Source organism: Canis lupus, chromosome 2 (assembly GCF_011100685.1).
Source record: "Canis lupus familiaris isolate Mischka breed German Shepherd chromosome 2, alternate assembly UU_Cfam_GSD_1.0, whole genome shotgun sequence".
NCBI classification, from domain to species: domain Eukaryota; kingdom Metazoa; phylum Chordata; class Mammalia; order Carnivora; family Canidae; genus Canis; species Canis lupus.
In genome coordinates, this window is record NC_049223.1 from 19,510,941 (window position 1) to 19,524,511 (window position 13,571).

At 36.0% G+C, this 13,571-nt stretch overlaps 1 long non-coding RNA gene across 2 annotated transcripts in view; it reads right to left on the minus strand.

Annotated features, from left to right (window-relative positions):
- Positions 1 to 13,571, minus strand: part of LOC111091465 — a 48,147-nt gene that overhangs the window by 25,426 nt on the left and 9,150 nt on the right. The window contains exons 2-3 of one of the 2 annotated variants that reach the window (XR_005355284.1): positions 9,255 to 9,411; positions 8,686 to 8,902 (exon numbers count right to left, since the gene is read on the minus strand). This is a non-coding gene — a long non-coding RNA (uncharacterized LOC111091465). Of the gene's footprint in view, positions 1 to 6,401; positions 8,903 to 9,254; positions 9,412 to 13,571 lie in introns of those variants that run through there. The other variant, XR_005355283.1, reaches the window with a different exon arrangement.

Here is a 13,571-nt window from a genome sequence, read left to right on the forward strand (position 1 = left end):
TTTTGCTGAAATATCCTTTATCCATTCAGCAAATATTTGTATTGTTGTTACTGATATATGTAGACCCTTTCATTTGTTTTATTTTACCAAGATTCTTTTGATGATCCCCGTCAGTTACTGCTGCCAAGATTTTGACTTCTCTTCTTGCCAGATCATTCCTTGGCATGAGAAGCCCAAAGTGTCTAGCTGCTAAAGCTTAAAGCTGAGTGATACTCTTGCTGTCATTTGTATGAGAAGCTAGGCTTCCCTTTGTGTCTGTAGAGGCCAGAATTGTGTGGACACAAAGTCCAGAATATCAAGGGATCACTGGAACTGATAAGCCAGACTATACCTTACATTCCTTTGTTCCTCAACCCTTATTTACTACCTATTGGGACATAGAATCATGCAATAATCATTGATTTCCAGTATATAAATACTGAAAGAGCATATAAGCATATATAAGAGCATCCTGATGCTCTTCTTAGGGTGTTGTTTCTGAAATGACATCTCACTGTGTTCTTAACAGACCATTCCAACCCTCTGCTAAGACAACAGCTTTACAGCAGGTACTGTGTATTTGTGGCTTGCATCCACATACTGAGCCAACCAATTAGCTTTTAAAAAATAATTTATTATTGAAATGTAGTTGTGTCACTGGAAATTTATATCTCTTAATTCTCTTCACTGATTTGGCCTATCTGCCCACTCCCCTCTGACAATCATCAGTTTGTTCTCTGTATTTGTGAGTCTGTTTTGTTTATTTGTTTTTTAGATTCCAGTTAAAAGTGAAATGACACAGGATTTTCCTTTGTCTGACATATTTCCTTGAGCATAATATTTTCTAGGTCCACTCATGCTGCTACAAATGGCAAGACCTCATTCTTCTTTTATGGCTGAGTAATAATCCATTGTGCATATGTGAACACACACACACACATTTTCTTTATCCATTCATCTATCAACACTTGGGTTGCTTCCATATGTTAGCTATTGTAAATAAAGCTGCAATGAACATAGGAATACATATATCTTTTTAAATTAATGTTTTAGCTTTTGGGGGCTAAATACCAGTAGTGGAATTACTGGACTGTATGGTGTTTGTTTGTTTTTTTTTAAACTTTTTAAGGAAACTTAAAAAGTTTGTTTTGTTCAGTTGTTTTGTTTCTTAAGTTCCATGTGAGTGGCAAATGGTATCTGTCTTTGACTTATTTTGCTTAGCATAACACTCTAGCTCCACCCACATCATTGCAAATGGCAAGGTTTTATTATTTTTTGTGACTGAGTAATATTCCATTGTATATATACCACATCTTCTTTATCCATTCATCAGCCAATGGACATTTGGGTTCTTTCCATAATTTTGCTATTGTTGATAACGTTGCCATAAACATGGAGGTGCATGCATCCCTTCAGTCAGTATATTTGTATTCTTTGGGTAAGTACCCAGTAATACAATTGCTGGCTTGTAGGGTAGTTCTATTTTTAATTTTTTGAGGAACCTCCATCCTGTCTTCCAGAGTGGCTGCACCAGTTTGTTTTCCCACCAAAAGTGCAAGAGGGTTCCCCTTTTGCTGCATCCTTGCCAACACCTTTTGTTTCCTGTGTTGTTAATTTTAGACATTTTGACAGGTGTAAAGTGATATCTCATCGTAGTTTTGATGTGTATTTCCCTGATGAGTGTGCACCATCTTGATTAGAAGTTAAATTTTTAGTAATTTCTTTGATAAGTGTTTTCTCTATTTGCTCTGTTCCTCAGAATGGTTCTTGTATGATATATTTGGATCACCTTTTTAGTGATAATTGCATCACTTTTTTCATGATTATTTAAATAAATCCATAATTCTGTTGCTTTTACTTCTCTAAATTTTGGAAAGAACTCTACCACTTGGTATCTAATTTACAACTCTGTTTTACATAGTATTCACTCTTCTGTTTACTGCCTTTTTCTTATTTTTTAATAGAGCAATTGTGTTTTTTATCTCTTGCTGTCTTTACTGATTTTAAATGGCTTATTTATGATTGCTCTATTTTCCTAATAATGATTAATTCATGTTGCATAATTAATTTGTGTCACACATTTTTTCCAGTGTATAAATTATGTAAAATGCACAATAACCCTATTGGCTAAATCTTTTTTTATTGAACTATAATTGACCTACAATACCTTGTTAGTTTCAGATATATAACATAGTGATTCAATATTTTTGTATATTATGATCTCTACAGTAAGTCTAGTTACTATGTCACCATATAAAGTTACTACAATATTATCGACTGTATTCCTTGTGCTGTACATTGCATCTCCATGATTTACTTTATAACTGGAACTTGGTAAATCTTAATCCCCTCCACCAATTTTTCTCACTCTTAACTGCTTCCCTATCTGATAACCAACAGTTTGTTTCCTGTGTAAGTCTACAATTTTATATATTTCTCAGTCCTCATCAAGATAAATATGGTCTCAATCCCCTTTACCTATTTCACACATTCCTCCCACCCACTGCCCCTCAGGCAACCACCAGTTTTTCTCTGTATTTAAGAGTCTGGTTTTTGTCTCTTTTTTTGTTTGTTCATTTGGTTTATTTCTTTAATTATGCATATAGTGAAATCATATGATATTTATATTTATTGGGATTATTTTCTTAACATTATACTGTCTAGAGGCATCCATGTTGCAAATGGAAAATTTCATTTTTTTATGGCAGAATATTATTGCATACACACATATATCACATCTTCTTTATCTGTTCATCTATTGATGGACACTTGGTTTGCTTCCATATCTTGGCTATTGTAAGTAATGCTGCAATAAACAGGAGTGCATATATCTTTTCAAATTAGTGTCCTCATTTTCTTTGTATAAAAATTTAGTGGAATAACTGGATCATAAGGCATATCTGTATTTAATTTTTTGAGAAACCTCTGTACTGTTTTACACAATGGCTGCACCAATTTGCATTCCCACCAACAATGCACAACACTTCCTTATTTTTAGCCTTTTCGATACTGGTCAGTCTGAAGATGTGAAGTGATATTTTATTGCAGTTTTTATTTGCATTACCCTGATGATTAGTAATGTTGAGACTCCCTATGCACCTGTGGTGTGTTTGTGTCTTTGGGAAAATGTGTATTCAGATTCTCTGCACATTTTTAAACCAAGTTGTATTTTTTTGGATTCAGTTTTATGAGTTCTTTATATATTTTATTTATTTATTTATTTTTAATAAATTTATTTTTTATTGGTGTTCAATTTACCAACATACAGAATAACACCCAGTGCTCATCCCGTCAAGTGCCCCCCCTAGTGCCTGTCACCCATTTACCCCTACCCCCCGCCCCCTCCCCTTCCACCACCCCTAGTTCGCCTCCCAGAGTTAGGAGTCTAAGTATCGTAGCCAATGAGGTTTATCCGAGGTGCGATTATTGCTAATTGAAATCTTTATATATTTTAGATATTAAAGCCTTATCAAGATAAATAATTTGCCCCAATATCATCTTCCTTTTAGTAGGTTGCCTTTTAGTTTTGTTGATGGTTTCCTTAGCTTTGCAAAACATTTCAATTTAATGTAGTCCCAGTTGTTTATTTTTACTTTTGTTCTTCTTGCTTGAGGAAACTGGTTCAAAAAAATATTGGTAAGATGGATCTCCAAAAGTTCACTATTCTCTAAGTTTTATGGTTTCACATCCTACATTTAGGTCTTTAATCTATTTTGAGTTAATATTTGTGTATGATGTAAAAAAAAAAAAAAGTGGTCCAGTTTTGTTATTTTGCATGTACCTGTCCAGTTTTCTCAACACTATTTGTTGATGAGCCTGTCTTTTCCACATTTAACTTTCTTGTCTCCTTCATCATAGATTAATCGACAATGTAAGCAAGGGTTTATTTCAGGCTTTAGACATTTTAATATTCTTCCAGTCTCTGAGTGTGAAATATTTCTCTATTAATTTTTTGCTACCTCAGTGTCTTATAGTTTTCAATGCAAAGGATTTCAACTTCTTGGTTAAATTTATTCCTAAGTATTTTATTAATTCTGATACAATTGTAGATGGGATTATTTTCTTATTTTCTCTTCATTGTAGCTCATTATTAGTGTGTAGAAACACAACTGATGGGGCACCTGGGTAACTCAATGTTAAGTGTCTGCCTTTGTCTCAGATCATGATCCCTGGGTCCTGGGATTGACCTACATCCCTGCAAGGAACCTGCTTCTCCCTCTGCCTATGACTCTGCCTCTCTCTCTCTCTTCTCTGTGTGTCTCTCATGAATAAGTAAAAAAAAATATTTTTAAAAAGTATGTCATCTGTAAGAAGTGATAGTTTTACTTCTTCTTTTCCAATTTGTAGGCCTCTTATTTCTTTTTCTTGCCTAATTGTTATTACTTAGAACCTTCAATATTATGCTGACCCAAAATTGTAATTTTGAGCATCCTCATCTTGTTCTTGAGCTTTAAGGAAAAGCATTTATAGTTTTTTCACATTACATATGATGTTAGCTGTGTGTTTGTTATATGTAATCTTTATTATTTTGAAGTATGTCCCTTCTGTACTCACTTTGTTGAGAGTTTTTTCTATAAATGTCTATTGAAGTTTGTCAAATGTTTTTCCTGCAACTGCTAAGATGATTATATGATTTTTATCTTATGTTTTATTAATGTGGTATATCATGTTGATTGTTGTGTGAATGTTGAGGCATCCTTGCATCTCAAGAATCCCATTTAGAGTGTATGCTCCCTTTAATTTATTGTTGAGTTCAGTTTCTGCTATTTTGTTGAAAATATTTGCATCTGTGTTCACAGATATTGGGTTGTGTTTTATTGTTTTTATTTTGGTGTATGTATCTTTGGTGTAGGTATCAGGGTAATTCTATCCTCATAAAATGAGTTTGGAACTATTTCTTCCACTTCATTTTTTTTCTTTGAGTAATTTGAGAAAGATAGGTACTAACTATTCTTAAATGTTTGGTAAAATTTACCAGTCAAGGCATTTGGTTTAGGACTTAGGTTTCTTGGGAGTTTCTAAATTGCAGATTGAATATCATTACTTGTAATAGTCTATTCAGACTTTCTCATCTTGATTCAGTCTTGGAAGGTTGTATGTTTCTAGGAGTTTGTCCATTTTTTCCTAGTCTTTCCAATTTGTGGACATATTACTCTTTTAACACTTTGTGTTTTTGTGATGTTGTCAGTTGTAACTTATTTTTTCCCCTGATTTCATTTGTACCCTTTTTTTCTTGATGAGTTTGGCTATAGGTTTATAGATTTTGTTGATCTTTTCAAAGAAACAGCATTTAATTTCATTGATGTTTGTTTTTAAGCTTCTGTTTCTTTTACCTCCACTAAGGGCTTTGTTCTCTTTCTTTTAGTTTTTCAGTTAGGTTATTTATTAGAGATTTTGTGTGTATCTTGAGGCAGGCCTGTCTCACAGTGAATTTCCCTCTTAGGATTGCTTTTATTGTGTGTTTTATAGATTTGGGAATGTTGTGTTTCATTTTAATTGTCTCCATGTATTTTTTTATTTCCTTTTTGATTTCTTCATTGACTCTTGTCATTTAGCCTCAACATGTTAGTATTTTTCCATTTTTCTTTTTGTAATTGATTTCTAGTTTCATACCATGGTTGTCATAAAAGATGTTTAATATGACTTTCATATTCTTTAATTTATTGAGACATATTTTGTCACCTAACGTGATCTATCCCGGGGAATGTTCCATCTACACTTCCAAAGAACATGTATTCTGATTTTTTTTTAATGGAATGCTTTGTATATATCTATTAAGTCCACCTGGTCTAAAGTGTCATTCAATGCCAAAAAGTTTTATTGATTTTCTGTCTGGATTATCTATCCATTGATACAAGTGAGGTGTTAAAATCCCCTACTCTTATTTTATTACTGCTTATCTCTGTTAATATTTATATATTTACATGCCCCAGTGCTGGGTACAGAGTTATTTACAGTTATTATATCCTCTTGTTAGATAGATCCTTTTATTATTGTGAAATGGTGGCCTTTGTTTTTTGTTGCAGTCTTTTAAAAAATAATCTATTTTGTGCGATAGTCCAGCTTTCTTTTCTTTTCCATTTGTATGGAACATCTTTTTCCATCCCTTCGATTTTATTCTGTATGTGTCTTCAGATCTGAAGTGACTCTTTTGTAGGCAACATATAGATAGGTATTTTTTCTTTTCTCCCTTCAGCCACTCTAGGTCTTTTGATTGGAGTATGTAGTCCATTTACATTTAAAGTAATTATTGATATTCACTAATTGCCACTTTGTTCATTGTTCTCTGTTTTTGTAGTCTACTCCTTTTGTCTTTCCTTGTGGTTTGATGTTTTCCTTTAGTGCTGTTTTATTTTTCTTTTCATTTTCTTATGTATTTATCACAGATTTTTTCTAATTACCATGAAGTGCATATATATGTGGGAGATATTCATATCTCCTGTACTTAAGCCAGTATGTATGTGCGCACATGCACACACACACACACACACACACACACGTGTATATATTTAGTACCTATTTTAAGCTGATAGTTGTTTAAGGTTGAATGCATTCTAAAAGCTCTCCCTCCCCACCATGTTTTATGCTTTAATGTTATATTTTATATCTTTTAATTTTGTCCTTCATACACTTTTTTAGTTTATTTCACTCTTTTGTCTTTTAGCCTACATACTGGCCTTTTCATTGGCCAATACTCTGCCTTTATACTTACTTTTATCAGCTATATATTTTTTCTTTCATATACATATTTATTTCTAGTTATACCCTTTTTTCTGCTTTAAGAACACTCTAACATTTTTTTGCAAGGCCAGATTAGTGGTGATGAACGTCTTTTGTTTTTTTCTTGTCTGGGAAACTCTTTAATGCTCTTTTATTATTTTCGTTAAAAAAAAGATGCACTGGGAGGGAGACATTTGTTTAAGCATAAATATCTTTGATACTTAGCAAAGAGGCAAGAGACTAAGAGCACAAGCAGAGGAAGGGGCAGAGGCAGAGGGAGAAACAGACTCTCCATTGAGCAAGGAACTTGATGCTAATGTGGGGCTCAATCCCAGGACCCTGGGATCATGACCTGCCTGAGCTGAAGGTAGATGTTTAATCGACTGAGCCACTCAAGCATCCCTATAACTCTCCTTTAATTCTGATAATAATCTTCCAGGGTATAGTAATTTTGGTTTTAAGTTTTTCCTTTTGACATTTTAAATTTATCCTGCCAATCACTTGAAGCCTTCAAATATTATGGAGTTTCCCTTGTATGTGACTATTTGCATTTCTCTGGCTGCCTTTAAGATTCTTTATCTTCAATTTTTGTCATTTTAATTATATGTCTTGGTGTAGATTTCTTTGGATTCATCTACTTGGGACTCTCTATGCCTTCTGAACATGGATGTCAGTTTCCCTCCCCAGGTTATGGATGTTTTCAGCCATTATTTCTCTAAATAAGGTTTCTGCTTCTTTGTCTCCTTTCCTGGCTAGACCCCTATAATGCAAATGTTATTCCACCTGAGATTGTTCTAGAGATTTCTTAAGCTATCTTACTTTAAAATTTCTTTTTTCTTTTTGCTCGTTTTACTTGATGATTTCTATTCTAACTTCCTGATTTCTGATGCATTCTTCTGTATTTTTTAACATACTGTTGATTTCTCCTCAAGTATTTTTCATTTCAGTTTTTGTATTCTTTAGCTCTGATGTTTCTTCCTTATATTTTTTGTTTAAGTTCTGAGTTCCTACATTCTTCTCCCTGGTTTGGTGAGCATCTTTATGACTATTACTTTCTCTCTCTCTCTCTCTTTTTTAAAGATTTTATTTACCTACTTGAGAGAGAAAGTATGCAAAAGAGAGAGCATGAGCTTGAGCAGGGGGGAAAGGGCAGAGGAAGAGGGAGAAGCAGGCTACCCACTGAACAGAGAGCCTATCTTAGGGCTGATCACAGGATCTTGGATGGTGGCCTGAGCCAAAGGCAGACATTTAACCAACTGAGCCCTTAAGGTGCCCCTTTTATGACTATTACTTTCAACCACTTGTCAGATAAACTACTTTCCTCTATTTTATTGTCCTCTGCCCCTATAGTTTCATCTTGTTCCTTTGTTTGGAACATATTCCTCACTTTGTTTTACTTTCTGTGTTTATTTCGATGAATTAAACACAACAGCTACCTATCCTAGTGTTGAAGGAATGGCCTTGTGTAAGAGTATCCCCTCTGTAGACTGCATATGACTAGTGGCATTGGTAGGCTGGCTGGAGCTGAAGTGGGCATGAGACAGGTAGTCCCAGGGTACATTCCCTCAGGGCTCCCTTGATGGAATGGCTAGAACTGGAGTAGGTACTAGCACTGAGGTTAGCTGGAACTGGTGTTAGCACAGCTCAAGGCTACCCTGGTGGGATGGTAGAAGTAGAACAAGTACAGTCTTGGGAGTCCCAGGGTGTATAACACCCGGATGTCTTGGTGGGGCAGCTAAAATCAGGGAAATACCATTGGGGTCTTGGAGAATGTTCTACTGAAGGCCATTATGGTGGGGACTGGGGGATGTTGTACTGGAGGTGCTTCACCTAGGCCACCTTAGAGGCATAGCAATGGGTGGAATAGATATGGGCTAGAGGTGTCCCAGAGCACCCTTCACCAGTGGTTCTTAACCACTCTTCTAAGTTGCCTGACATTACATGAAATGTTCTCTTGGGTTTTCCTGAGAATGTGAATTAGAATACCTCTGAATCATTCTTATTTCCTGCATAAGCCATTTCCCAGAAGAATTTTGTGCCAGTTCTTCAGCATGTTCCTTGCCTTTGAACTTGAGTACAGCTTCACATAAACTATTATCTTTAATCCTCATCAGGCAAGATATATTCATGGTTAGTGTTGCCACCCACCATGGTTTCTCCCAGAATATGTGATTCCTGTTTGAAGACTCTAGACCTAGGAGACCTAAGGGAGACCAAGAGAGAGAGGAATCGTGGGTTTATTGTGTTGTGTTATTCTTCAGATATCCAAATAACTTGTGAGAAAAGTGAGAAGAGATTTGCAAGCAAGGGTATCCCTTCTCTACTCAAGTCCCCCCCCCCCCCCCCGCCATATTTTATGTAGCAGCTGATAGTCTTAACCCAACCCACTTGCCTTTCAGGACCTCTATAACTTGTTAGTAGGAATATCAACTACAAATGAAAATTGAGTAAGCATCACTTTGGGCTTCCTGTTAGTGTCCTGTGGTGCCTGTTCATTCCCAGGCCTCCTGAGACCCAGAGGAACTGCCTGATTGACCCATAGCACACATACGCACAACTTTTGCCTGAACTTCAGAGATGTTAGTGAAATTCCACAATAGGGCCTCTAAGGCATGCTGTTACTTCTCATGCAGGCAGGATCATGATAGTCCTAATCTTCCATCCAGTTCCATTTGCAGAAATTTCTGTGTTCTTGGTGTAGATCTGGAGTATCTAAGGTCAAGAAAATAATACAGTTCTTTCTTCCTTTTAAAAATTCCATTTTAATAAGAATCTAGGAAAAAGACAAGGAGAGAGGTAGCCACATGCATGCAAATTTGCTTTTTAACTCAGAATCCTAAGTAGCCAATTATGAGGTGTACCATTAGATCATGGTAAAAACCAGACTATAAATTTCGTAAGTTTTCCAGACACAGTGTTCTTAAGTTCTATCTATGCCATAAGAGCAGATTTTGAGTTTTGGCAAGGCCCTTGGAAAGACTGTTCATGGAAGCTTTGTAAAATCAACAGTAGACATTATTAGGAGAGTTTATTCCTGGGAGAGATGGGAGCCTGTATCTTAGCAGAAATGCGAGAGGGAGAAGCTAGCTTCAATTGTCTGTAAACTGGCTTCATTGGAAGGGCTGTGCTGAGATGAGCAATTCTATTTAGAATGGCTGCTGCTCATCTTTCTACAAGAAAATCCTCTGATTGCAACACAAAAAAGCAGATGCAGCATTTGAAGGGACATTCAGCTTTTCAAACTCTAAATGCTTTCGCATTCCAATATTGCTCTCAACTCAAAAGTCAAAGAAATAATCACCTTGAAGTTCTTAAACAATGTGAAGGAAGACCTCAAGAAAGTTGAGCCCTGACTTATACCAGAGAAGATCCCTGAATGCACAGCCTCATATAAATTGGAATTTTTGCCTTCTCTGTTGTCTTCCATATAGTCTCTTGCCTCTTTGCTAAATATCAAAGATATTTATGCTTAAACAAATGTTGTCTCCCTCCCAGTGCATCCTCTCCTTCTGGCAGGGAAGTCATCATGCTGAATTGGTGGCACTTTCCATGGCAACAGACTGTGATGTCAGAAATGTGGTGCCAAGCAATTAGATTTTGGAGGTGCCACAGTTGGGAATCTAAAGCTCTGAGGATGATTATGAGACAGAGCATTTGTTGTAAAAAGAAATCTCAGTAAAGACTGAGTGTCTAATGTGTGCCCTCAGAGGTCTGTTGCTGCGTAAGGGTGACAGAAAATGAAGCCAGATGAGGGAGAAAGAGATGCAGTGTTCAAGACAATATTTCAATAGAGAACTATGTTGATAAAGAAAATTTGCAGAAGGCCACATTCAGAAGGCTGGCACTCTGCCATGTTCCATGGCTTTGATGCTTCACAGGGGTTCTCTGAGGTGTAAAAGGGAGAAGCTCCAGAGACCTACTGTCTCTCAGTGAGAGAGACAAAGGAGTCAGGACAGATAAAAAGAGCCAACTCATTGCTTTCCTTTCTTGTAAAGTAGGAGTGTGGCAAATTTTCACAGTACGGCTGCTTTCAAGGATGGAGGACCTTGACATCAAGAACTTTTTGGAGACCTGAAGAGTAAGGATGCTGTGGGGGCGTAAGGATGCCTGCCTTAGGACTGTGTTAGGCTTTCAACAAAACCTTTCAAGAGGAGACAATGGATGGTGGTCCCTAATATATTCATAAGAACAGTCTGGGAGTGTTTTGAAATGGACTCTTTCAAAATCTTTGCCTGTTCTTTACAGGGTCTATGTTGAATATGCAAAGGATGAAACCAATACCTGTGAAAAATCATACATGAAGTTTTAAAATACACATTTCAGTGATACAGTATGGATAAATTTGGACTGCATATGGCTTCTTATGTAAAGGAAAATTTCTTCTCCTTTTAGTAACACATTGTCTGCTGCCTGTGCTTAGCACCTTCTGCCATATGCTCCTTAAAACAAGCTGCTGCAATTCAAGAACTAGCCCTAGTAATTAAGATCAAATGAGCCAGATGAAGAAAATGAGCTGGTGAACCACATGCCAATGAAGCCCAGCCTTTTTTATATTAAAAAAAAAGGAGAGGGGAAAGATAAACAACTATTTCTTAATAGACTACTCTGAGTATTTGTAGGAAATCCACATTCAGAATTATTGTTAATGTTTATATGTTTTTTGAATTGTTCTAGACTTGATTGATTAGCTCTATTGAAATATTTGTTGTTGAATCCTGGGCCATCCCTATGTAATATAAATGATAGTCCTTAAGGCTCAATCACATACAATTTCATGAACAATATAACATAGAAAGTACTGCCAAATAGTTTGTGATTAAGCCTTAAAAACTTTTGGAGATACTTGGCCTCTCATCTTTATATTTTAAGTAGAGAAGTTGAGGTCCAAAGAGAGTGAATTCCTTTCCTCTGGTCACTGAGCTATCTAAAGACAGAGCTCAGATTAGAACGTGGGTGGGATTTCTGACTCACCTACTAGTTTAGCAGTTCTCAGAATTGAGCATGCATTAGAAACTCCTGGAGGACTTGTTAAAGCACGGATCATTGGGCACCACCTCCAGAGTTTCTCATGGGCTGGGGCCTAGAATTTTACTTTCCAAACAAGTTCTCAGGAGAAGCTAATCTATAGGCATTACTTACCAATTTATGGTCCATGCTTGGAAACCCACTGATTTAAATATTTTTGTATATATTGGGGTTTTTCAAACAGTGGTGGGACCTATATTGGAATCACCTGTGAGGGAAGTCACTTACTAGAAATAAAATGTATTGGGTTCATCCTAGAGATACTCAGTCTGAATCTCTGGAGATCTCCCTTGTACACAGTTACCTTGGGTAATTTAAATACATATCAGTCACAGTACCCGATCACATTGTTTTACTTCACAAGGTCAAACTCTAGGGACTTCTTGGTGAGATGATAAAATTCAGTTCTCTGAATTCTATTTCATCCTTTCAAATCTCTAAGTAAACGATCAAAGGAGTAAAGAATTAAAAACCTGCACCCAAAAAAAAAAAAAAAAACCTGCACCCAAGATAGGAAAATGAGAAACGTGTCAGTCCTGTGCCAGAAATTTCTAGGATTTATTGTGAGATATTGTGCAATGAAACTCAGTGGAGCAAGATGTTAGACTTCTCAGCATCTAGATGAAGCAGTACAGTTTTAGATTGAGTAAGGAGGAAAAAGTCATAACAAAGCTCCACTAATACCCACTGACATGGAGGGCAGAGGGCAAGTTGATACCAGAGTATAAGATGTGACATCTGATCTACCACTTTGGATCAATTACATTCTACCACACGCATGTGGAGAATCCTGGATTTTCTTGGTAATGGCTCATGGAAGGTTAGTTGTGCAAGAGGGCATCATGATGGGTAGACAAAGCACCCTTCCAATGAAGATAGGTGGAGGCCCAGGCAAAGTTTTGAGCACCAGCCCAACAGATTTGCTTGATAGCAATCACGAAGGAAAAATTGCTCCAAAATAGGATTGCTTTGCTTGGGGGCACTCACATTGCAGGCTTTATCCTTAGTTATACAAGCCAAGTGAAGACTGAACTGAAAATTACATTAATCAACTTGGCATTTTAAGACTCAAAGACAGTTTATAAGTGCAAATGGGTGTACTATGTGAGGGAATTCAGGACACACAAATTTACCTGACAAATGGAAAAGCAGAGAAGTCTGGAAGAACTTTTCTTGCTTCACTATGGGACCTAAGAATTACATACTGAGCAAATTGTCAATCATACACAATAAAAATAGAAAGATATTTTAAGGAATACAAGGATTCATAAGGAAACACCTATGTGTGCTCTTCCAGAAAATAGATGTTGGTATAGACAACCAAATGATGAACATGAAAAAGAACAAAATATTCCGATAGAAAATATGGGTAAAAGGATAAATAGGCAATTCAAGGAGGAAACAAAAGTAAACATATGAAAAGATCCCTAGCTCCACTAAAGAAATGTAAATTAAAACAAAGAAATGCCAACTTCTTGCCCACCATTTTAGCAAAAATTTAAAAATGTGAAAACATGGAAAAGAGTATGAGGAAATAGTCATTTATACTCTTTTGGAGGGACTTTAGAATACAGTTTTAGAAGGCAATTTCATAAATGTATCAAAAGAAAAAATATACCTTAGAACTGACTATCCATTACAGTAATTCTAAATCAGCAGTAATAATGAGCAGTCTAAAAATATTTACATGTAATTATGTGCATCATGACATTATTAGTGAATAGTTTGGAAGAACTTTATGTTTTTTTTGGAAGAACTTTAAAATACAAATATAAAATACAAATATACATTTAAATAATTAAATGCATTACTAGATAGCCATGGTAGTTATTGAAGAGCATTTAAGG